General features: G+C 33.9%; 1 protein-coding gene across 2 annotated transcripts in view; it reads right to left on the bottom strand.

Annotated features, from left to right (window-relative positions):
- The window catches only part of LOC129218700 (uncharacterized), a 135,263-nt gene extending 114,428 nt beyond the window's left edge, over nucleotides 1–20,835 (bottom strand). For both annotated transcript variants that reach the window (XM_054853022.1, XM_054853023.1), the window contains exon 1: nucleotides 20,683–20,835. The gene's annotated coding sequence lies outside the window, so the exon portion shown is untranslated. The remainder of the gene's footprint in view (nucleotides 1–20,682) is intronic.
- Nucleotides 20,836–24,908: the final 4,073 nt, after the last annotated feature.

Raw genomic sequence — 24,908 nt, 5'->3', positions numbered from 1 at the left:
CAACCCGGAAAAAGGGTCCTACATACATGGTATTATTACTTATATATTCAAAATAAATTGATATAACATGAAAAAAAAAGTTGAATTAGCATGCTTTTTAAGTTCTAATTTGCAATGAACTAGTGGCAAAAGCAGAAGTTTACAATATACATGCTCACGATACGAACCGTAACTAGTATCAGTGGGTAACAAGAGAATTTTTGCATCACATATTTTCCAAAATAAATAATTTTTCACCGGAAGTAAAATAAAACAAACTGAAGATTAAATCTATTTTTTTTTTAATTTATACTACAACACTCTCCAATTCGAATAACCCAGCAAATGACATGTTTTAAATAGTATTAAGAACAAATCTCGATAATTTCTGCTGATCTGCAAGGAATCTGTTGAACGTCGAATATAAAATGACTTCGACTTTTAATTATAAACTTAAATAGATAGATTATTTTTTGTAAGTCTTCAGCTCTATATCAGAATTCCTCCTTTTTATAATAATGAGAAAAAAGCTTTTTATATTCAGTATATAAGGACTACAAGCTACAAAGCAGCTTTTTCAGAACTAAAAAGTAAGCTTATAATGAGCTTAATTCAATAAAAAAAGTTAAACATTGTAATAATCTTACTTGAATGTTCATGGAATGGTTTACAACAATTCAAGTTAGCATTTTATTCAGTTTTTAATGAGTTTTCACGTGAAGAAGACAGTGATGCAATTTGAAATTATGTATAACACTCCGCTAAAACAAAGAATTTATCACCGCAAAATACAAAATGGCTCATTGCTCATTGCTCTAAGTTTGGCTGAGAGGTATTACCAGTGAGTATTAGTGAGACCATTACTTGAGAGTTTTTCGAGATTTTAAGCTTCAAGTTATCCTAGTAATAAAACATACTAGTTACTCATGTGACGTTCTTTCCCTGATATATGCTGTGCCCGCAAGTCTTTTTTTTTTCTTCAAATTTTGTGCTTCGCTAATATTGTTTAATCTATTATATTTCTTATTACAAATTGCTCAATTTGTTCCAACTATTAGTAGTTTTGTTTCTTTTTTCCTGTATATATTTTTTTATTAGAATAAAATTAAATAAAACGCTAGATATGAGATGACAGAGTTTGAAAGGGTGCTATTGGACAAGTAAAACCAATTTTTTATGCAGGGACGCTCCGAACTTAAATTTTTGGAAGAGGGAAAATTCTGAATTTGCCGAATGGAATTTCTAATTTTGCCGATTGATAAAATACAGGTATGCACCAATGGGTACGTACATCTAATGAAAAGGGACATTCGGACATTTTAAAATTGCAATTTTGCAATTATGTGTCGAAATTTCCGAATCATCGGACAAAATTTGCAGAAAAATTATTTTTTCGGGAGGTCACAGCGACCTTCCGTGACCTCTCATCGGGGCGCCCTTGATTTAATAGCATTCTTTTTTGCATTATTTTATTATAGTATGCATCTGGAAAACACTTAATAATGCGGTTGATATCAGAATTCTTGTTATTAAACTTTTTTGTTTACTTTAAAAATTGCTCTTCTTTCCAGGTCATTTGCATTTAATAAAATACTAGAAAATCGCCCGTCAAGGTATGACGGGTAAAAACTGCTTCTACATTTGAACAAAGCCATTGCCTGTTTTTGATATGTTTTGATAGTTGAAATTTTGATCTTAACTCCAGTGGATGAACCCTAAACTCCAATAGATAGTTGACGGCTTTTTCGTTTCTTCATTCCTCTGAAATGACAGTCTTACCCGTAAAACAGTTAAGTGACCGGACCGAGTTCACCCTTGTCACGATAAAGCCTTTCCCTGCATGTTAAACATTACCAAAACATATTATTAAATTATCGCGCGTTACTCGATCATCGGCTAGTATATATATGAGGACATACATCAAAAATACCAAGACAAAAATCAAGTTTGAGAGTTGTAATAAAATGTAAAAAATATTTTCAATTCTAATGACTATTTCTAAAAGCTTGGTTCGCACTAAAACAAAATAAGTATATGGTTTCTTGATTGCAACACTCAAATTATTAATGTTAATTTAAGCAGCCAATGCAATTTAAACTAAAAATTGAGAGGGGAAGTAAAATATAGGAGTAGTATAGTAAAAGTTATTCGTACAGAGCTGTAGTACACCACCTATTTCTTCTCTCAAATTTTTAATTTTAATTTTATTGACTGCTTTAGAATTAACATGAACATAAAGATATTAAAATAAACTTAATTTTTGAGTGTTGGGGGGGGGGCAATCAAGAAGGCATATACTTGTTTTATTTATACTTTTTAGTGCGAACCAAGGTTTTAAAATTGTCTTTAGAATTCAAATTTTTTTTTTAATTTTATTTTAAGATTTTTTCGTTTTGCAATTTAATTGAGGTGTGACGTTTTGAAATTTAAAAATACTTACTTGTTACCTATCCTTCCTTGAAAAAAAAATATTGACTTCTGTTTTAATTTAAATGTACACATAAAGAGATAAGTTTTTTTTACTATTTTTCTTTTTTTCAACATTGCTGATTTGTTTGCTATGTTTTTGGCAACAAAATAAGAACCAGAAGCAAAACGCAGGGAGAAAGTAAACTGAAAAATAGTCTTTAAAAAATAGCAGATTTTTAACACATTGATTGACTTTGATGTTTTAAGCGTATTTAAAATATTGTATAGGAGGCAAAAATATTTTGAAACTAAGTCGAAAGTTTCTCATTTGATTTTGCTCACTTTATTTCTAAAAAACCCTAATATTTTCTAAAGAAAAATTCGGCAGCCTTTGGACCTACAAATTGAATTTGCTTCTTTTTTCTTCAAGAATGAGAAAATTTGTAATATTCAACAAATTTGTAATACATCGTTAAAATTGTAAAAACAAATGCCTTACCTGCCTGTTCTGCTAATGTCTTTAGCATCAGTCTTCGGCTCTCTTTCTAAATACAGCTCTTAATGTTTTTTTTTATAGCATATCTTAAAATTGATTTAAAACCGTAACATGATGAATTAAAAAATATCCTGGGAATCAAATGAAAAAAGTCAAAACTAGCGGAACAAAGTTAGTGTTGTGAGCTAAAGAAGATATTCTTTACAGAATGATTCACAACATTCAAAAAAGACTTCGCCAAATTTATCGGCAGTTGACGAGGGCATGTAGTGGCTCCAATTCCATTGGAGCAGTGTAACCAGAGCTGCAGTGTAACACCCCTAGGCTGGTTGGGTGCACAAGCTCTGAGAGGGAAAGACGTTGACAGTTTTATGACGTTTAATTGTAGAAAAAGGATATTTTAGCATTTCTGCTGTTTTGTATTCGTGTGTACTTCTCACAGCTCTGAGAGAGGGAGATTCTTAGATAAGATACAACAAGTACGGGTCACTGGTCACTTTAAAATGAGTCTTTTTACAAAAAAACATTGTAATAAAAGTAATCTATCTTGTGTTTCAGATGAATGGGAGGTAATTGGAATAAGGCGATTTTTATTGCTTTAATGATTCAAGTGAACGTCAAGTTGAAAATGTAAGTTACGAGACGATAGGATCACCCAACCCCACTCCATTTTAGTTGTTTCTTATTTACTGCTTTCTTTCTTGTTAAGAGGAGGGTCTCTTCGATTAACACCGTTACTGAAAGAGAAAGTTTTTAAGTGTTCGATTGTACTTAAAAACTATTCATGAAAAGCGGCAGGGAAACAGCCCTGAAGCGAAGCACTGGAGGCCACACACAGATGTGAAAGACTTTAAATATTGAATCAGAGATTTTCTCATTTCTGACACTAAAAAGAGGTTCTAGTTTTATTAAAATAGTAAGCTGCACTTACTTTGTAAAAATAAAACAAGTGTCAGTGGGAAATTCTCGACCAGCTCTTTGCCGTACAGGAAGGACCAGGAACAAGCCACCGTGAGCTTAGCCAAGACCCAGAGGAAATGACATGCAAACTCCTCCCCCCCCCACACACACACACAACCTTTACTTAAATAGCAGCAAAGAGAGCGATAGGGGATAAAAACACTCTTTTAAAAAAAACATTAAACTCTCTCTCTCTCTCTATGCATACAAACACACACACATATATGTATGAAGATGTGTTATAAGGAGACCCCAGCCACAGAATTTTTCCTTCACTAAACTTTCTCTTCGTGAAACTTTACTCTAAACCTTGTTTCGCAGGACCGACGAGAGACCATGTCAGCCTATACGTAAACTAGGGACCCGGCCCTTAGAAAGGGTCCGGATCAAAATTGGAGTAGTACAAGCAAGGCCCGCGTAAGATACCAGGGGGTCCGAGGCCATATGCTTTTCCGGGGCCCCTGTGCAGTCAACCCTTTTAATTTTAGCCATTGGCGAAAACAGGTTTAACTATTGTTTTTAAAAACATCAGCCATTTGGGGGCCCCTAAAAAATGGGGGCCCTAGGCCACGGTCTAGTCGGCTTATTCAGTAATCAGGCCCTGAGTTCAAGTTTGATAAGTTTTCTGCGGGAGGGGGGCCCATCAGTGACTAAACGGACAAAGGCCCGCTTTGGCCCTCGGCGGCCCTGTGTTTCCGACAAGGCTGACATGTCCTCTAGTCGATCCCAATTTTAATGGAAAGTTTTTCGTCATACCACAATGCTCTAAAACCTTTTCCCGAGCTATCGGTATCCCTCTGTGGGGCCATGGCACAAAAATTTCGCACTTGCAACCTGATCTTTTCGGTGGCCCTAGGAGGAACCGGCCCTTCTGGCATTTGCCCAAATGCCCACATAGCCAGTCCGCCCCTGTAATGTACAAAAGTTCTCTTCGTCGGGTAACAGGATGGGATAAACATTGATCTGAATTTTGCAGGATCACTTTTAAAAACAACATTTGTAGCCATCAGTGAGTTTTATTTAAATGTGCGTTTAAATTTTAGGACTCGACCGATGCATCGGCCTGGCCGATGCATCGGCGCCGATGGTTCAACAATTTAGCCATCGGCATCGGCATCGGCGGCCGATGCTAACTTGCAGGAAACATCGGCCCATCGGCCTTAAAAAACATCGAAAAGCCGATGGAATTGGCCGATGTTTTTGGGAAAAAAAGGACCTTTGTTGTTTTACTTTTTAATACAAAGTAAAGTGAGTTATTGTTTTCACATAAAATTGTTTACTTAAATTTCAGTATGAATTTTTATTTCAATCACCCCTGAAAGAGTTTTTAATACTGCATTCAGGTACCAAACAAGTTAATTATTGCGTTGTTTCTTGCGGTTGGATGTATGTAAGTATCTCTCATAAGTCATAACTCAAAAATGGTAAACTGTAGAAGGCTAAATTTTCGCGTGTGGGGTGTGCGTACGTTCCAGTTGTGCAATTCCCTTTTTGTTTTCAATCGGGTGTTCTAAAAAGTCTATTTACTCATTTTTTTGTGGCTGTTAATTACTTATTTCAAGGCAAAACTAATACAGCGCCTCAGACTGACGATCATTTGGTGATATATTGCCGAATTGGAGACTATGGAAACAAATATGAGATGGCGAAACCGGTTTTGTTTCATTTTGTTAGATTCTCGTTGAACCGACGGTAATTTTTAATTTTTCAATATTTGTAATATGAATCACAGTAATGCAGTCTTTTTTGAATCGCTTCGGCGGAGCTACAAGTTTGGGGCCCGTCGAAATACATTTTGGGGCCCTATTTCTCAATCATAGAAAATGTAAAACATTTATCATAAGCATTTTCTAACTCGGGCCCCTACGGTTATGGGGCCTCTTGTGCAATTGCAATATTTTAAATCCGCCACTGCGCGTCAAAACAAACTCGGGTGCAAGTTTTAAAAGAGTTTTTCTGCTCAATGTTTATGATTACTTTGAACTCTTTTTTTACGACTATTTTTTGTATTTCCGAGAACACTTGCGTGCCCCTCCTCCTACTCCCTCAATTTCTGAAATTAAACTGTAGTTGTACTTTTGAGTTGTTTAAAAGTAACACCATTCATAAAATTAGAGTTTTTTTTTTTCAAGCTTTATTTTTTGTTTAGGAAAAATTTAGAGAATTAATCTAACAAAATTGATTAAAGACGTTTTGAATAGTGACATAATTCGGAAATCAAAGGGACTTTTGAATTTTTTCTTCGTAAGTGCTGAAGTTGATTCAGAAACTCTTCCGAGGCGTTGGTGGTAGCGGTTCTGTACTAAAAAAATGAGGCCGAAGTTTAATGTTGTGAGTTACCCCAAAATCAAAGGGTGACCCTCCTAACCCACCCTCGTCGTGTCAATTATTTCTTACATATTTAGAGATTATTTATTTTGGTCAAGAAATGTCATTTTGTGTATTTCTTATATTTGTTTCACCTATATTTCGTAATGCGCCATCTTTTTTGCATCATCAATAGCGATCGTTTTTTTTTTTCTGTTATTGAAAAAAGTAAGTTAAATAATAGTTACCGCATAAGTAACTATTTTTATGTATTTATATAAAATCAATGAATAAGTTATTTTCGTTTTCATCATATTTTTAATAATATGTTATAGAAAAGTTAAAAGGATTTTCTATTATGCAATTTTTTAAATTTCAGAAAATTATTGTTAAATTGAAAAATTAAGTTTGAACTTGTTCGTAGTGCTTCATAAAAGATTAAACAATCAAATAATTCAATATTACGTGTGCATCAGATCAAGTAGTATATGTATTCAGTTATTAACTTGGTGTAAATATTGAGTTTGTTTATTGTAGTTGCGTTTTAAGAACCTCGCTCTTTTCATGCTATTTCTTTTTTCAGCAAAATTTATGTCACTCTTATAGTTTTTATGAAAAATGCAAACTTTTCTATTCATAAATTTTAAATAAGTATAAAAATATTCCTAATGTGATTTAATATTGAAATTTATCTGTTACCTTTTTTGTTTAATTTGATGACTAAAAAATGTCTACGTGCAATTTTCGCACTTTAATTGCGTTATTTGTTGACGGTATCATAGTTTTATTCTTAATTTTAATGATAAAATATAATTTAATGTTTTTTTAACTATGTTTAATGTATCTAAATCTATACATTATTACAATATTACTGAAATCTTAGTTATATGTTCAAATTAAAAAAATCAATTGGTTATTAAACAGTCTCTTTGTTTCTCTTCCTTTTTTTTCTTTCTTTCTTTATTTTATTTTATTCTTTTTTTTTGGTTGTTCTTTGTCTTCCATCATACAGCAGTCGAAAAAGGAAAAACATAACTACACCCTATACAGATTGTACGTACTACGATCCAAAAGTTCGGGGGACAAGCTGTATAAAACCTTACCCAGAATAGTTCACATAACCGAAGCACATCCACCTTCAAAAGGTCACCATGAGGGACTATGTCAGTGTTGCCAGATGGTCAAATCCAGATTTCCCCAATTCCCTTCCAACTTTCCCCCCCAAAAAGCGATGTTTTCTATCAAAATCCCCCAAATTTAAAAATTATTTTTCCACTAATATTTTCATAAAAATAATCGACTTCCTCTGATATTTTGGCTCCTTGAAAAAATCCCCCCCCCCCCCCAAATAGCCAAATTTTCTTACAAAAATTTCCCAACTTTTTTTTTCTTCCCATTTTTGCTTTTTTTTTTTTTTTTTTTTTTGTCTTTATCTTTACTAATAATAAAGCTGAAAGTCTCTCTCTCCGGATCTCTCCCTCTCTCTCTGTCAGGATCTCTGTGACGCGCATAGCACCTAGACCGTTCGACTGATTTTCATGAAATTTGGCAGAGAATCAGTTTGTAGCATGTGGGTGCGCACCTTTAAGCGATTTTTCGAAAATTCGATTTTGTTCTTTTTCTATTCCAATTTTAAAAACATTTTCCCGAGCAAAATTATCATAAGATGGAAGACTAAATTACCAAGTTATCATAATATGGAACCGTAACGTGGGCAAGCCAATTGGCGAGAAATTCACCATGCATTATTTGTAAATATACAGGGGAACCAAAATACCTTTTAATTTTTCTACTACGGGCAAAGCCGTGCAGGTGCCACTAGTCATAAATACAAGCGCCTGACCGAAAGATAAGAAATAACCAAATATTTTTTTTCTACTCGCAATTAATACTCTGCTTCTGTAAATTTTAACTATGATTTTTGTATATATATATTTATCCAAGAATATTCTTCATCACACTTATTTTTGCCTGTTTCATGTATCAACTAGAAACCCACGCAGAACTATTAATGCAAATTCCGTACATAATATTCCACATAATACGAAATGCGAATTCCCTAAAGTTGAACAAAACTAAACCAACGCTGTTTGATACAAACAATGTAACTACCAGATGTCAAGACGCAAATTTAATTACAAATTTTCCCGAGGTTTCCCCCCCCCCCAAGTTTTCCCCAAGAAAATTTTTTCCCCCAAAGAATTCCCCTCAAAACCCATTTCCTCAAAATTTCCCCAGAGAGCAACAGATTTCCCCAAAATGGGAAAATTTCCCCCAATCTGGCAACACTGGACTATGTACTTCTTCCAGCGTTCATATAACTTTTGGAAACACTCATGGAAGTCATTTTTCGCTACCTTCTGTGATGAAGCTTTATCTTCTCCTGACGGAAGAAAGCGGCGTTCATGCAAATCTTTTTTGCTGGGAACAGGTAAAAGTCATACGGAGCTAAGTCCGACGAAATGTTATGTTATTTGTTTGTCATATCAGAGTATTGACAAACCAAACCGTGCATCTTCAACATGAAAGTCGCCTTCTTCCTCACGATGAAGTTAAAGCCTTACAGGAACTTGCGAAAATGGCTGCCAGTGCTTCTAAAAGCTATACGAACGTTGGCAGAAGTGCATAGTTGTTCAAGGTGACAATTTTGTAGATAGATGTGCTTCGGTAATGTGAACTATTCAGGGTAAGGTTTTATATAGCTTGCCTCAAACTTTTAGATCATACTACGTACGTATGAGTTTCCAACTTACTATTTCATAACATTTTTGAGTGACGCAAGTTTACGCGGATGAAGACATCACAAGTGAGTTTGCGATAATTAACTAAGGAGGAGTTCAAAATGGAAATTTCGGTCATCTATATGTTCTTAGGTACATATGCATGTACAGATGTGCCAAAAAAACTTATGAAGTTTAAATTGGGTGATCGTAAAATATAAATTTATGTCGAAATCTGATAAATATATTTTGTGATTACAATTCCTTATTCGTCGAAAGAAAGTAAAGTGAAATGAATCAATGATCCTTTAAACCTGGCAATCTTATCAATTTATTTCTGTTCGATTTTTTTTTTTTTTTGCCATCGGCCAACAACATCGGCCATCGGCCATCGGCCATCGGCCATCGGCAACTGGCCATTTGGAGGAAAACAATCGGCCATCGGCCATCGGCCATCTTTGAACAATCGGCCAACAATCGGCATCGGCCCATCGGCCAAAAAATGCCATCGGTCGAGCCCTATTAAATTTTAGGAATTTTTTAAACAAAATTTGGAGTACCCTGAATTGAGGCGGAGCTTCTTTCCACTTCAAAGGTTAATCGGGCTTCGACTGCACGTTACCTGCCCGTGGCAGTATTAAAAAGGTGTCCCAAAATTAACGCAAAATTTGTATTTGCCGCCATTTTTGCAGGGTTGTTGGCAACCCAGAAAAAAAGAACAATTTGACAGCTGAGAGTTTTGGGTTATTAAAAATGGAGCGTTATACGACACACACACACACAATAACGCGCTTTCATTATTGAACAATTATTTCAAATATAATGAAAGATGAGGCTGGTCAAGCAGATACTGTTATTGGCACTTGATATCGCAACACGGTAATGCACGGGTGGTTGTTGGTTTGTTGTCATAGACCTTTGACTTCAAATAACCCCATAAGAAGAAATCTAATAATGTTAAATTACACGATCTAGGATGCCTGCCAATTCTGATCAACGAAACGAGAATACTCGACCAGGAAATTCCTCATGCAGTAATTGAATTATTTTACTGGCTGTATAATAGCATAACGCCCCACATTTACTAACCCCAAACTCTCAGTTGTCAAATTGTTCTTTTTTCATGGCTGCCAACAATTTACCACAAAAATGGTGGCAAATTCAAATCTTGCGTTAATTTTGAGACACCCTTTATAATGCAACTATTTGATTACTCCGTTGCGTGCTTTTTTCATGTCAGATTATATAAAAGATTTGGGAAGTGTAAAATATCGAAATTAAATTTAAAAAAAAACTTAATTACAAGTGCATATAAAATAAACCATGGTTTATTTTTATGGTGTTGCTAAAGAAACGATTCAGGGAAAGGGGAAGTATTTACGGTCAGATAAAGCTTGACCACGGAGTTATGTCGGATGACATCAAAGTTGAAACATCATGTGTATCATTTGTAATAGGTTATTTGCTATTACAGTAGAACCTCTCAATAAGGGACACTAAGGGGACCAGACATTTTGTACCTTAAATAGAGGTGTCCCTTATTCGGAGGTGGATGATTTGATGCATGCCGTGTACTAAGTAGTATAATATCACAATAAGCATTACCTATTAACACTTAAGATTAAGTACTGAAAATGTGTCATTATGTTAAATAAAATTCATAATTATTCAAATGTCTAAGTTTATATTCTGTTATTAATTAAAATTTAATCAAAAATTTTGTAATGGCAAAGTTTTGTAGCATACAGAAATAATTTTGAAGTAATTCATTACATTTACTTGCTTTATGTTACGTAATTTATAATGTAATACTATGTGAATTACAATTAATGTCCAAATTTTTAAAGTTTTGTATACAAAGCTAATTAGTTACTGTGCATCCTCCGTCGGCCCGGAATCTACTTGAATAAATTGTTGAGAGGGCAAATGATGCATGTTAATTTCAGCAAGTGTTTTTTTTTTTTTTACAATACATTACTTATCTCCTTCACATATGTTTATGTCAAACTTACCTCAATTAATTTTTAGAGGAAAAGTGAAACTTAAATTGCAGTAAATTCACTATTTCTTATGCTCTTATACATTATTTTTTGACTTTGTGACTGTCCCTTAAACAGGGTGTCCCTTAATTAGAGGTAAATACATGGAAGTCCCTATTCAAAGGGACTGGGACCAGAAAAAATGTCCCTTAAATAGAGGTGTCCCTTATTCGGAGGTGTCCCTTAATGGAGGTTCTACTGTATTTTGTAATAGATAGGATCAGCGAGAACGCGCCTTTTACTTCTTGGCGTTTTTTGGCTGATTCTACCTATCACAAATGATACAAATGATATTTCCGTTTCAAGGTCATCCGCCGTCTCTCCGTGATCAAGCTTTAATGGCACTTTAAGAGTCATTTTTTTTAAAGCTGGACACTTTTAATAGTTGATGTCTTCAATTTTCGTAAAAATTTCAGGATGTCTTAGTGGTACTATGATAAGAAAAAGTGAAGTTTCTTTTTTAAAAAAACTGATTTGTTTGTCCTTGAATAAAGGTCAAAATTTAAGGTCATGAAATAAAAAGAGATAAATATATGATTGCTTTGCTTCAAAAGCAATGAGTGAACCAAGCCAATTCTTTTAAATAAGGATAACTTGATACTAGGTACATTCTAGTGCAAATATTTTGGTAACTCACTCATGGCTTTGGAGGGCAAAGGTCAATTGAAAATGCAATTTTTTAAACTTTTTTGCCTTGTTTGGGCCCGCATATCTGCTAAAGCCACCCGTGAATAAACCTCGGAAAAAATGTATATGATTAATTATTCACCACAATATAGAACTAAGAAAAATATAAAATAGCTTTCGTTTCTCCTTTCTTTAGTGGTTAAACCGTCTCAAAGTCGATGATTTTTTTAAAAATGGCCAAGTTTAGAGGTTTATAACTTTGATCGCGACGGGTGAACAATTTTAGGACACAGCAGTAGTTATTGTTCGAGAAGTGCAATTTAAGGTCCAGGTTAGAAACCCGTGGCAACTAATCAACTTTTTTTAATTAGACGGCCTTAAAGTTGATAATTTGAAACAACAAGAATCAAAGTTTTAGGTCAATTACTCTATAACGCCTGAATCTATAACCTTGAGCAAGAGCTGTAATTATGCTCTACGTCGTGTAGTTTTAGACTCATGTCAGAAATCAAAGAGATCTAATCATCTTGCTTAATTAAACGGTCTCAAAAAATGATGATTTCGGTATAAAAGAGCGTTTTTTCACGAGTTTATGCGTGCTACTCAAAATCTTATGAGCTCAGACTCACATAAATGCTAGAACGAATCAACAGCCAAATGTACTTTTAGCTCCCAAAATTTCATGCTTCCAGTGTAATAAAGTTTTCTGTAACCTTGACCACAACATGGCGATTCTTCTCACAAAGCTGATCCGCCATTTTGGAGCACTATATTTTGGAGATCCTAGATCCTCAGGATTCAGCTCTCGGAAGCTGAAAATTAGCATCAGGTTAGTTTCAAAGACATCTCTACGCCTCTATAAAATTTCATCCCATTCAAGGATGATCGAGCGGGGACAGTTTGAAAAATCAGGTCAGTTGACGTGGAATCACTCTGGTATAAACATTATGCACATTTCACCCGCATCTTTTGTCATAGGCGTCGGAGCCGGGGGAGCTGGGGGAGCTTGAGCTCCCCCTGGAATATTTCAGACCGGCTCAGCTCCCCCGGAAAAATTCTCACACAGACGCTTTCTGTCATACATTGTTTACCTCAAACCTGATTTCAAAAATGTGATCTGCCTTTTCTAAGAATTTCCCCCAATAAGCAACAAAAACAGGGGACAGACGGAGTGTTCAGTGCACTTGAGTCCACCTTCACCCTTTTTCTCACTGTTTACACACCTCTTGATTCCCGGAAGAAGATTAAAAGAATTTTAGACAAGCTATCCTACAGGCTGCGGAAAAGTGGGCTTTGCCCCGCGGCCTGCAAAAATCAGTACCAGTACCGATAGGGGTTTGCTCCCCACATCATCTCGTGTTTCGAGAGCGGCATTGCAGTTTAGTTCACATTCTTATTGGTTTTGCCTCGCATACCGTTTTTTTGTCGCGTGATCACAAAAAGGATAGTGAGTCAGTTTTGCATTTAAATATGAATAATATGGAAGGTGATACAGACATAACTATAAAAAAGGTTACTAAGGTAAGCAACTTGTTCAAAAAAGGGAATCAACTTTCCAGAAACTTATCTCATTTTAAGATATCTGACTTCTTAGGCACAATGTAAAGAATTTCCAGCGGAGTCCTTTGAAACTGGTTGATTAAAATAAATTTGCAAAATTTTACATGAAAGTTTAACTAAAAGACCAAGTGGTATTGTTCTTTAATCATTGCAATTATCTACATTAAAAAATAAACAAATAAATAAAAAGAACTCGGGGAGGGGGGGGGATACCCATTTACAAACAAATATATTTTTTACTCCGTCGTTTATTTCTCTCTTTGATCATTTTTCACTCCTTCAAAAAAAGTTAAGCCCCGAACAAAGAAAATTCTTTAAAGATTTCCCAAAAGTCTAATTATGTTGTTACAAAACAATGAACAGACCTAAACTAATTCTAGAGGGATCATGAACGTACATATATTTCGGGTTTAAATTCTATGTTTAGATCAAAAGGTACCATCAGATAGCAAAAATGTCATTGTTCGATGATCTATCGAAACCAAAAGTAATCTGTTGCCAGATAGAGAACCCGTAGCGCCCGAAATAGGTATTATTCAAACAAATTTTTTTATTTTTTATTTTTTGATGGGAAATATTATCAAAAGAAACAACATAATAAATCAACGGCGTACTCAGAAATTAATTTTGGGGGCGCAAATCCTTGCTGTGATAAAAAAAACGCAATTTTTAGAACTATCCCACGGTAAAAAAAATCTGAAAAAAAAATGTAACCGTTACTTTATTTTATTTTAAACCGTCAGGGATAGATTTTTTCATGAAGTTATAAAAGTGCAAAGAGAAATATCATTCAAAGAATACTAAAGATACTTACACTACAGGAACAAAAATTCACATAAATCAAAATCGGAGAAATCTTCATCTATACATATAATAAAATAAGATGTTTGTGTGTGTGTGTGTGGCGCGCTTTCCGGGAAAACTGTAAGGCCTAGAAAGATGAAATTTGGTATACTGGTGCAGTTTTTGCTGAAGATGTGCACCTCGGGCTTCGATTTTTGATATTTTTAATAGAAAAAAAAGTTATTTAATGTTTTATGCGTTTTTTTTGCACTTTTTAGTACTTTTTACCTCACAGACCCCAAACCAATCGCACCACACAAATATTTTTTGCACTATAGTGTAGGAAATTTCATTTTAAATATGATGAATGAAAAATTTTTGAAGATAGAGCAATTTTTGTATTTTTTATAAATTTTTGAAAAAACCTTTATTTCGCATTTTTTTCTGGGTTTAGTTTTTTTCGAAGCCCATCCTGCAAAAAGTATTGAGCCCTCAATTCCAAAATTTTAGTTGATAACAGTAAAAACATTCCACCCCCTTCAGAAGAGAAAAGTTTTTAAAAATACGCAAAAGTTTTTTTTACAATTTTTTTAAATGCAGAACACGACGCGACCTGTAAGCATTGCCGGCTGAGTTCCGCACTTTCTCATCACGTGACCTATCTGAAATCGTTTGCTTTCTCTTCACTTTTTTTTTTTTTTTAAACGTTCAGAGATTTCATATCTTTATTTTTCCAACTTTTTTTTTCTGGACTGTTTGCTATATTTATTTTTGGTCAAATATTTTTGCGCATTTTAATTCAATAAAAGCGGTGATTTTTTTTTTATCTTTTGCAAGCGCTGCTTTTTGCACACTACAGGGAACATGGAGCCTTTTTTTTTTTTTTTGGCGTGTAATTTTTAGTAAATAAATAAAGCCCGCGGTTTTTTGCATGATTTTTGTAAGGATTGGTGGTTATGTTTGATAGATAGAGAGCTATTAAGTGGGCAAAAATTGTTTTTTTTTTTTGCATAGAAAGGATTGGTAATTACTATCAGAGGTAGATATGCATGGCTCGTATAGATAGAAAGTTAGAGAGAACGAAAGGTGGACAAATATAGAGGTGGATACAGTAGATGGACAGTAAGAAATAGAGGAACTTCAACGGGGGATCAATCCCCCCCACCCACACACAAACACACACCATGACTTTGAAAAAACAATGCTTTCACATAAAAGTGGAAATGCTTTCTGTTATTTTCCGACAAAATTTGCATGAAGAGTATGCCCTTTGTGCCTCCCCTCCCCCCTTAAAAATATTCCAAAGGACATAACGGGAGGTTGATCTAGAAAATACTTTATACAACACAAAATTTATTTAAGCAGCTGCCGATGGCGGCAACCTTGGCGTAAAAAGGCGAATGATAATATTGATGTATAGAGAAAAAGATTGATTAATACCATCGACAATTTTTTTTTAAGCAACTGTCGAAACAGTCAACATTGGCGTAAAAAAAGCGAATGATAATATTGATATATAGAGAAAAACATTGATTAATACCGTCGCTAAATTGTGCAAGCAGCCGCCGAAGGCGGCAATCCTGGCGCAAAAGGCGAATTGCGTAAAAAGGCGGACCAGCTGGTCGCCGAAGGCGGCTAGTTATTATAATATTCTTAAGATCTTTCAATGATTATAAAAGCAGTTACTATGTAAAAATCTGTTTTGAAAGGTACGAGTTTATCGAAATGAAAAATTTTGAACATAATACTTTAAGAAGTTAGAGTTATTCATATTTTTTGCTTTCCTAATTAACGATTTTTTTTGTCACTTACAGATATATTTTCATGCCAAAATTGTAACTTTTCATTTATTGTTTTTCATTTATTAAAAAATCTCCTACAATATTTTAGTTTCTATCAAAGACTTTTACTAAAATTTATCTGAACAATAAAATATATAACGAACATTTCATTTTAACACATTTCTAACGTTCTGTTTCTCCACCATAATGTTTCATCCTTCTCCCTTTTTCTAGTTCTCAGAAAATAAGAGAGTCTTCTAAATGCTACTCTGCCAAAGTCCTCCCTTTCCTTCAAAATTATTACAGAGCACCTCAAATTTTGTTTTCAGGACTCAGTTCCCTGAAAATTTCCGAAAGGGCCCCTGAATACCTTGTTCTCCAGTAACATGGGAAATTAAATAACATTTCGTTTTTGGAAATTCAATTTCAAAAAATTACTCGGCCCCTAACCAGAGCTTGATTACCTCACAGGCCAATTAGACCTGGGCCTAATTGGCCTGGCCTAAGGGGCCCCAAATTACTGAAAGAATTATGCATAGCATTACAACTATACGAAAAAATTCCATGTATTTTTAAAAGTAATAAAAAAAATGACTTTTTATTTAGAAAAGAACTTCTTTAAAGGAGAATTTTTATTAATTTTGCCAGTAGCGAATTTACCATGCCACAATTTCGAGTGTCCCGAAGGGGATTCGTGAATGCACATGATGAATAATTTACATAGTTCTTTGGCCCACGAAAATGCATTCCAACAGGGCTAATAGAGTCTTCAGGGAGCCCTGAAATTATTGCAGGCCTAGGGCCTAACATTTTGTTATTCGGGACCTGCCCCTAACGCTGACAAATATCATCCGCAGTCGTGTTTTTTAGAGATTATAATTTCGAAAAAAATAAGGAGAAGGAACCTCTGAACCTTTTCTGATAACACCATTAAAGAACGCTCTCTAGGACAATTTTTGAAAAATTACCAGAGTAGAGCCCTAGAACAGCCTTTTCCCCTGACATCATTGGAAGATTGTCTACAATTGCGATTTTGGATCTTCAAATTCGAAATATTGGGAGGGAAATGTAAATCGATTTGAAAATTCGATAGAGGACAATCTCTCGAGTCGTAGTTTCACTAGCGTAAACAAATATAGTACATAATCCGTTTTTAAAACATAATTTCGAAAAATTTTCAGGGAAGTTTATTCGTACCATTTCTCCCCTTAATATTCCAAAAATCGCTTAAAAACTCGTTTTTAGAACAAGAATTTTGAAATTTTCCCCGGGGAGGGTCCCCCGGAACCCCTCTGTTTATACGTGCTCATCTTCGAGTACTGACCGACCCCCTTTCAAAATCGGAGTTTTATTACCTCATTATCTCCATATACAATGTGTTTATTAAATATGATTGAAAACTTTGCTGGGAAAGAGAGAGAGAGATGGAGAGAGAAGCTAATTTCTTATGGAGAAAAAATTAAGTGCCCCCCCCCCAAATTATTTTTTGGTTATGGCATAATGTGTCTCAGCTCCCCCTACTTCCACTAAGTTCCTACGCCTCTGTCTTTTGTTATTGCCTAACATTCCTGTGTGTGTGTGTGTGTGTGTGTGTTTTTAACTTTGTATTTATGTTTTTATTTTTGAGCCAAATTAAAAAATTTGTTTATTTATATAAGTTTATTATTTTTAGTAGCGCATATGCAAATTCCACTGTGATTATGAACTCAATCTCTTATTCAATTGATCCTCTTTCTAAAATATAGCATTGATTTATGATCATTATAAAGTCAAAAATAATCAAAAATGCATGTGAATTGTCGCAATGTTATATCAGAGTGATTCCACGTCAACTGACCTAAATTTTTAAAACTCTCCCTGCTTGATCATCAACGAATGGAATGAAATTTTATAAAGGTGTAGAGATGTCTTTGAAACTAACCTATGCAAATTATCAGCTTCCGAGATCCGAATCCTGAGGATCTAGGATCTCCAAAATGGCGGATCAGCTTTGTGAGAAGAACTACCATGTTGTGGTCAAGGTTTCAGAAAATTTTATTACACTGGAAGCATGAAATTTTGGGAGCTTAAAGTACATTCGGCGGTTGATTCATTCTTGTATATATGTGAGTTTGAGCTCATAAGATTTTGAGTAGCACGCATATAAACTCGTGAAAAAACGCTCTTTTATACTGAAATCGTCTTTTTTCAATTAAGTAAGATGACCAGATCTCATGGTTTTCTGACATGAGTCTAAAACTACACCACGTAGAGCATAATTACAGCTCTTGCTCAATGTTATTGACTCGGTCATTATAAAGTAATTGAACTAGAACTTTGATTTTTGTTGTTTCAAAATATCAACTTTTTGAAACTGCGTAATTAAAAAACTTGATTAACTGACACGGATTTCTAACCTGGACCTTATTCTACACCACTCGGACTATAACTACAGCTGTGTCCCAAATTTGTTGACCTCTAAACTTGGTCATTTTTAAAAAATCATCGACTTTGAGACCGTTTAACTTCTAAAGCGAAGAGCTATTTTATGTTTTTCATAGTACTATACCGTGGCGAGTAGTAAATCAGTACTTATTACCGCGGGTTACTCACGGCTTTAGCAGATATCCAAGCCCAAACAAGGCAAAAAAAGTTTTAAAAATTGCATTTTCAATTGACCTTTGCCCTCAAATCCATGATTGAGTCCCCAAAAATATTTATACTAGAATGTACCTAGCATTAAGTAGTATTCTTATTTAAAAAAATTGGCTTGGTTCACTCATTGCTTTTGAAACAAGCAATCATATATTTAACTCTTTTTTCTCATGACCCTAAACTTTGACCTCCACTCGAGGCCAACAAATCCACCTAGAGAGGAAAGAAGCTTCACCTTTTCTTATCACAATACTTATAAAATATCCTGAAAGTTTCTGGAAAATTGAAGGTATCAACAATCATGCCCCCATTCACTTTGTCCAGCTTTAAAAAAAAAAGACTCTTAACCATCAAAGATAACGCGTCAACAAGATAACACCGCATGTAGCAAGATATTGATTGACTGAATCCAGGACACGTAAATGATTCAAACGAGAAATTGATGATTTAAATGAAAAAACGAAAGTATTACGATTTGTTTGTCTGAAAATAAGTAAAACTAAAGTAGGGCTGTTGTTAGACAAAAGCTTTAGCAGTTGCATAACATTTGTTGTAAGTTAAAGGGTGAAACAGGATGCTTTTAAAATACTTCAAAAACTGAAGATATAACAGTTCCCATCAAATTGAATAATACTATAAACACATGTTCACAATTAACTTAAATAGTTAGAATAGAAAAGTAAATACTTTCAAGAATTAAGTATAAGAGTACAACACATAGTGAAATCATGTCTCTAATGCCAATGAACGTATTCAGTTATGTAATGCCGAGCAGTTGAGATGGTGAATTAATTAGTCACGCTTAGATTAGTGTCTGTCTGAGGCTATCCTTGCATTGCAACAATGATTTTCGATGTTGTATGTCTTCCCTTGAAATTGGCAATCGGTACATTCCAGACGTTAATGTCCTGGAAATGTGTTGCTTCTCCAAATGAGAATAATAATATAAATGAGGGTCTGTGACAATTGAACTTGTTCGTATGGCTCGCTTTTCTGACAGTAAGTTCGATTACTTACTGAGAATATTTTCAAATTTTTACTGTAGATGTTTCAAAGAAAAAAAAACTTTCATAATAGAAAGATTTCTTTTCTAAAAACATGCCATTTATTTAATATTTAAACTTGAAAAGGTTTCAATTTTTTTAATCAGAAAAATGCTGATTAGACATAATTTAATGAAAAATATTATAGCAAAGAAACTGATAAGAATAGATTTCAAGCGATTGTTTATTTCTAATACTGTACGCGGAAGTTAAAATGAAAACGGGAAGAGTTGTAGTGAAAGTATAACGAAAGGTTGTTAAGTTGCTCTGTCCAACCCTTACTATTCGCGATGTAATTTAAAATTACAAGGAAAAAAAGTGTATAAATTTCTCAAATTTGGAACTGAAGTAAGAAATTAATGGAAAATGGAAAAAGCCCTTGGATTTAAACAGAAAGAAAAAGTTACATAAATTATTCCGTCTAACTCCAATTGTTGGTTGCATTGCAGTTTCGTCGCTTTAAAGAAAGAAACATGTGAAACATAAATTACTTATAGCTTCAACGCATGCCTGTTTGTGTTTAGCATTGTACAGTATAAAATTAAATAAAAATGCAAACAAACATTAAATTTTGAAAACAAAAAAATATTTTAAATCATTCCTCTCAACCCTTATTATTATTATCACACTAAATAATTCTGATAAAATACTAATGCTGCATAATCAATCCAAAGCTTTAACGCAGTGGTGTCCAACCTTTTTCTCCCCGAGTGCCGCATCACATACTGAAAAGTGTCTCATGGATCAGAGCACAAATCAATTTTTAAAATTTGAGAAATTTTCCAAATAATATGAGAAAACATGAAAAAGAGAAAAGAAAATTACTAACAAAGAATTGTTATTAAAAAACTGGATGCTTATTTTATTGATGCGATGTTTGCATTTGTTTTTCAGAAACCTATTTCTGAATACTTGGGTCAAAATTTTTCTTTGTCACATATTTCACCTAAATACAATGTTTTATGGTCATTTGTCTATGGGAAATGTTTTTAAAAAAATCTGAAAAAGTTGCATCTAAATCAAATACATGTAAAAGCAACTTTTAACGGCAATTTCTCATTTTGAAGCACTTAAACGACAGTTTTTCGAGATACTTAGAGAAACGCGTTTTGGATTCAGTAATAATACATAAGAGGGAAATCTTGGAATTCGATTCCCCCCCCCCTTTTTTTTTACAGTGGAAACCAAATAGACAAGATTGTACAATAAAGCTATTGGACAATAGTTGACAAAAATGAAAACATTTAAAAAAAAATAATAAATAGCATTTACTGCTCTTTACCTGTTCACGGCAGTATTATAAATAGCATTGAATTTAAAATTAAGTAATAGAACATACATTACCTGGAATTCCAAAAGCAGAAAAATTATCCTAATATTCGGTTTCAATATTATGCTTCTGATGATAATTTGTTTTCTTTGGATCAAAAGTACATATCGTTTACTTAGAAATATTCGGAACTCTATCTCATGGCAATATTAATGTAACAACTACATTATTCGCTTGCATATGGAAAAATAATTCAACTCCAAATAAGACATAGATAAAAATTTAAGAAGTTAATGTTTCGTAATGTATTAAATAAAGAATAAAATTCTTATTGCTTAAGACAATGAGAGGGATCTTAAATGATAAAACATCTTGAGATAGTCAATATCATATTGAAGGGCTTATCACAACGAGAACTTATTGAGAGAAAACAAAATCACAAAGAAATTGTACTTCTTGTGGTTATTTCATGTTGTCTCAACGAAAAGTAAACACTAGATCTTCCAGAAGTATTTCATATCAAGTTCTTGGAGTGGAAGCTTGCAAGAGAAGTAGTGAAGACAATAGCTCAAAGGGCATTTAGTACAATAAAATACAATTGAAAATCATCACATGTTGTCTGACTCAAATGCTCATACAACAACTTCAAGTTTTTTGCACTAAACTACAGAACATTTAAAATAAATTTTCGGGTTTGTTTCATAACATACTCTTTTTACATTTCTAAAAAATTTCTTAATAAATTAATTCCAAATTATTGGAATCTGATGCTTTTGTATGTATTATTCATATGTTTATAACTTCCTTAAATCTTTTATGTAAAATACAAAAATGTTCCTGTTGATTAGTCATTTCTATTGGGGGGGGGGGGGACGGAGGATTTCTTTTACACTTCTTAGTATAAAGATTGTTTTAACTTATTTCCCCCTTTTTTTTTACCCGACTGCGCGTGCGCGACGCAAAGGAGGGTAATGTGGTTATCAGTCTATGTATGTATGTCCGTTTCTATGTGGCGTTCTACAGGCTAAACGTCTTGGCCAATTTTGGTAATTCTTACGTCAATCGATTTGTCTTAACCTTGGGAATGTCACTAAACACTTGACAGTAATCAAAAGTTCCATTTTGAAAAACCAGTTGCCATTTTGTCAGTTGGTGATCGGCGCACGCTGGGTGTCGCACGCTACCTGAGTGCGACAAATGCAGGTAGTTTTCACCGCCTGAATTTTTTTGTTTGCTAAGTCTACGAAATGGGGTCGCAGTGGCCGAGTGGTCTAAGCGATTTGAGGAGGTGGGTCAAGACACCTTTGCTCCGGATGTACTTTCCCCTCTTTCTGATGTAAATTCTTTCATGTGTTCTTTATATGTAATCTGTACTGTAATAAAAAATATATTATGCGTAACGAAGGCAAAGACACTCAGATTGTAGTCCTCATCAAAATAAACCCGTGCAATAAGCACCAAAAGAAAGAAAGTCTACTAATTCGGATTTTTCATCTCCCCAACAGGGTTGCGTTTGTTTTTGCATTGATTCATGGGACTGAGTTTCGCGACGTGTATTTTCTTGCCAGGTTTTTTTTAGTTTTGCAAGAAAGATTTGGCTGATGACGTTTCCGATTCCGCGTCATCATGAGTTATACAGGCTGTTTATATAGCTGTGATGTGGTTGACTTACGTTGGAGCATTTTTGCCGAAGGTCAAGCACATGTAGCTTTAAGCCAAGTTAGGTCCCTAGAGGGACTAATTATCATTAGTTTAGACCACCGCAAGTTACTTAATAAACCTCACGATACAAACAAACTCTCTCAATGAAATGACAAGATTGCGAAATGTACTGTCTTATAATCATAATAACTTAGTCAATGAAAATTAACTAAAAAGTGTAAAATAAAAAATTATTAAATAAAAACAAAAAACTCAACTACGTAGAAACCAAAAAAACTAAAAAGAAAAATGTATAAGTCATGTAGTTTAGAATGTTATTAAGTACTACTGAATAACTACACGGTTGAAATAGTTTTATAACCGTATACACAGATAAGACAAATCAAAAATTCAAAAGCAGAATAGAAGGATCAACAGTCGGGGCTCATTCAAATTTTACGGGGTTCCTTGAATCAGAAAGGAATGTGGGGTCTGCGGGTACGCAGATCCAGGCCTGCGAGTACTACTATACACACAAGAATCATAATTGATTTTTCTTATAACAGATCATCTTTAGAATCCCCAAAAAACTTCATAAAAACAAACGAAAACTCACATTTTTCACACAACACATTCATTTGTGAAAACACAAATTTTCACATTTTTCAAATTTAAACAATTTTTTGTCAGCAATGAAAAAGTTCATTAAAAAAAATATTCAAGAGCGTTGCGAGATTTGTAACTATGCGATTTCAAATATTTTTGGGTGCATTACTTAGTTTTAGCCTGTGTAATAGAGGCGTGCAAAGGATACGAGAATTTTATTCTCGAGTCGCTGTAGAGTAAAAAAGTAGTGACTAAATTAACAAAATAATTTAGTAACCACCCATCACAAATTTTCTACTCTATAGAGACTCAAAAATAAAATCTCGTATTTTTCGCACGCCCTTATTACACAGACTAAAATCGAGTTATCCCAGGGCTTAATCAAGCCACAGTGAGGCCCTGGGCTTAGAGTTCGTTTAGGCCTTTCTTTCCTCCTCCTTCTACATACTAAATTATCATAACCACGATGCACTCTATCGCAACATTTTACGCAGTTTCTCTGTTTTAATATAAATTTTGACAAGGTCTCTCGTAATCTAAATTCAAACTTCCAGTACTTTTACTGTCAATTTTTTTTTTCTAGTATCGTATCACAAATGCGTTTTGGGCTCACAAATGTCATATCAAATGAAACATTAAGTAGTCCGTACATATCATTTAGTAGTGCATTTTATACATAATCGGTATACGTGCACATTTTAAACTGACTAATAAGCTAAACGTATAATCTTGTTTCAACCATTTTTGTAACTGGAAGGAAGCATCTAGGACAGAGTGACGTACCCACGAAGGAGAGAAATGTCCTACGGGATTGCTAGTGTAAAAGTAGCAACGTTTGTTCACTATTTCCAGAGGGCGCTGTATGTGCACCGCTCCCGACAATCGCAGCAGATCAATGTAAATGATGCTAAGTTTCTCATTTTTTTAGAGGCAGCTATTTAAGCAAAAAAAGAAAAAAAAAAACTACTGGAAATTGGTTGTAATAAGGGGCCAATATAGTGGACGATGTACGGCTTTCGCCCACAGGAAGTTAGCGCAGTATTTTGATGGAAAATTTTATTTTATTTTTCATCACCAACTTGCCGAATTCGTCTGCTATTAATATTGTGCTGTGCGATGTTTTATTTTTTACGAGTTGGAATATTTCTATTCCTGTAAATAATTGACGAAATGAGAATGTAGTAGAATTAATTACGTAAATCCTTCTTTTAATTAGTTGTAAATTTCGTGACATGTTTCGAGAACTAATTAAAGTGAAATAATTTTTTGCTTTCACGACCTTTAACAGATAAAAATAGATTTTAATGTTCTATTCACTTAACTTCAAGCTGATATTGATTATAATAATTTTATTCACGTGTTTACTCACTACTTAAACAGAATTGTTATCATTATTTTTTTATTATTGCATTTTTTTCGACAACCAAATGGAAAAAAAATCGAGAAACCTTATTCATTCAAAAAGTTATACCTTGGAACGCTTTTTTGAGATAGTTGTGGGGTTTTCTGTTGAAATTAATCATGTGTATTTTTTAAATGAAAAAGGTTTCCCGATTTTTTTCGATTTGGTTGTAGAAAAAAATTCAATAATAATAAAAAAATAATGATAACAATTCGGTTTAAGCAGTGAGTAAACACGTGAATAAAATTATTCCAATCAATATCAGCTTGAAGTTAAGTGAATAGAACATTAACATTTATTTTTATCTGTTAAAGGTAGTGAAAGCAAAAAATTGTTTTGCTTTAATTAGTTCTCGAAGCATGTCACGAAATTTACAACTAATTAAAAAAAGTATTTACGTAATTAATTCTACTACATTCTCATTTCGTCAATTATTTTCAGGAATAGAAACATTCCAACTCGTAAAAAATAAAACATCGCACAGCGCAATATTAACAGCAGACGAATTCGGCAAGTTGGTGATGAAAAATAAAATAAATTTTTCCATCAAAATACTGCGCTAACTTCCTGTGGACGAAAGCCGTACATCGTCCATTATATTGGCCCCTTATTACAACCGATTTCCAGTAGTTTTTTTTTCTTTTTTTGCTT

The sequence above is a fragment of the Uloborus diversus genome, chromosome 3 (genome assembly GCF_026930045.1).
Source record: "Uloborus diversus isolate 005 chromosome 3, Udiv.v.3.1, whole genome shotgun sequence".
In the NCBI taxonomy this organism is placed as follows: Eukaryota; Metazoa; Arthropoda; class Arachnida; order Araneae; family Uloboridae; genus Uloborus; species Uloborus diversus.
This window is presented reverse-complemented; position numbering and strand designations above follow the sequence as displayed.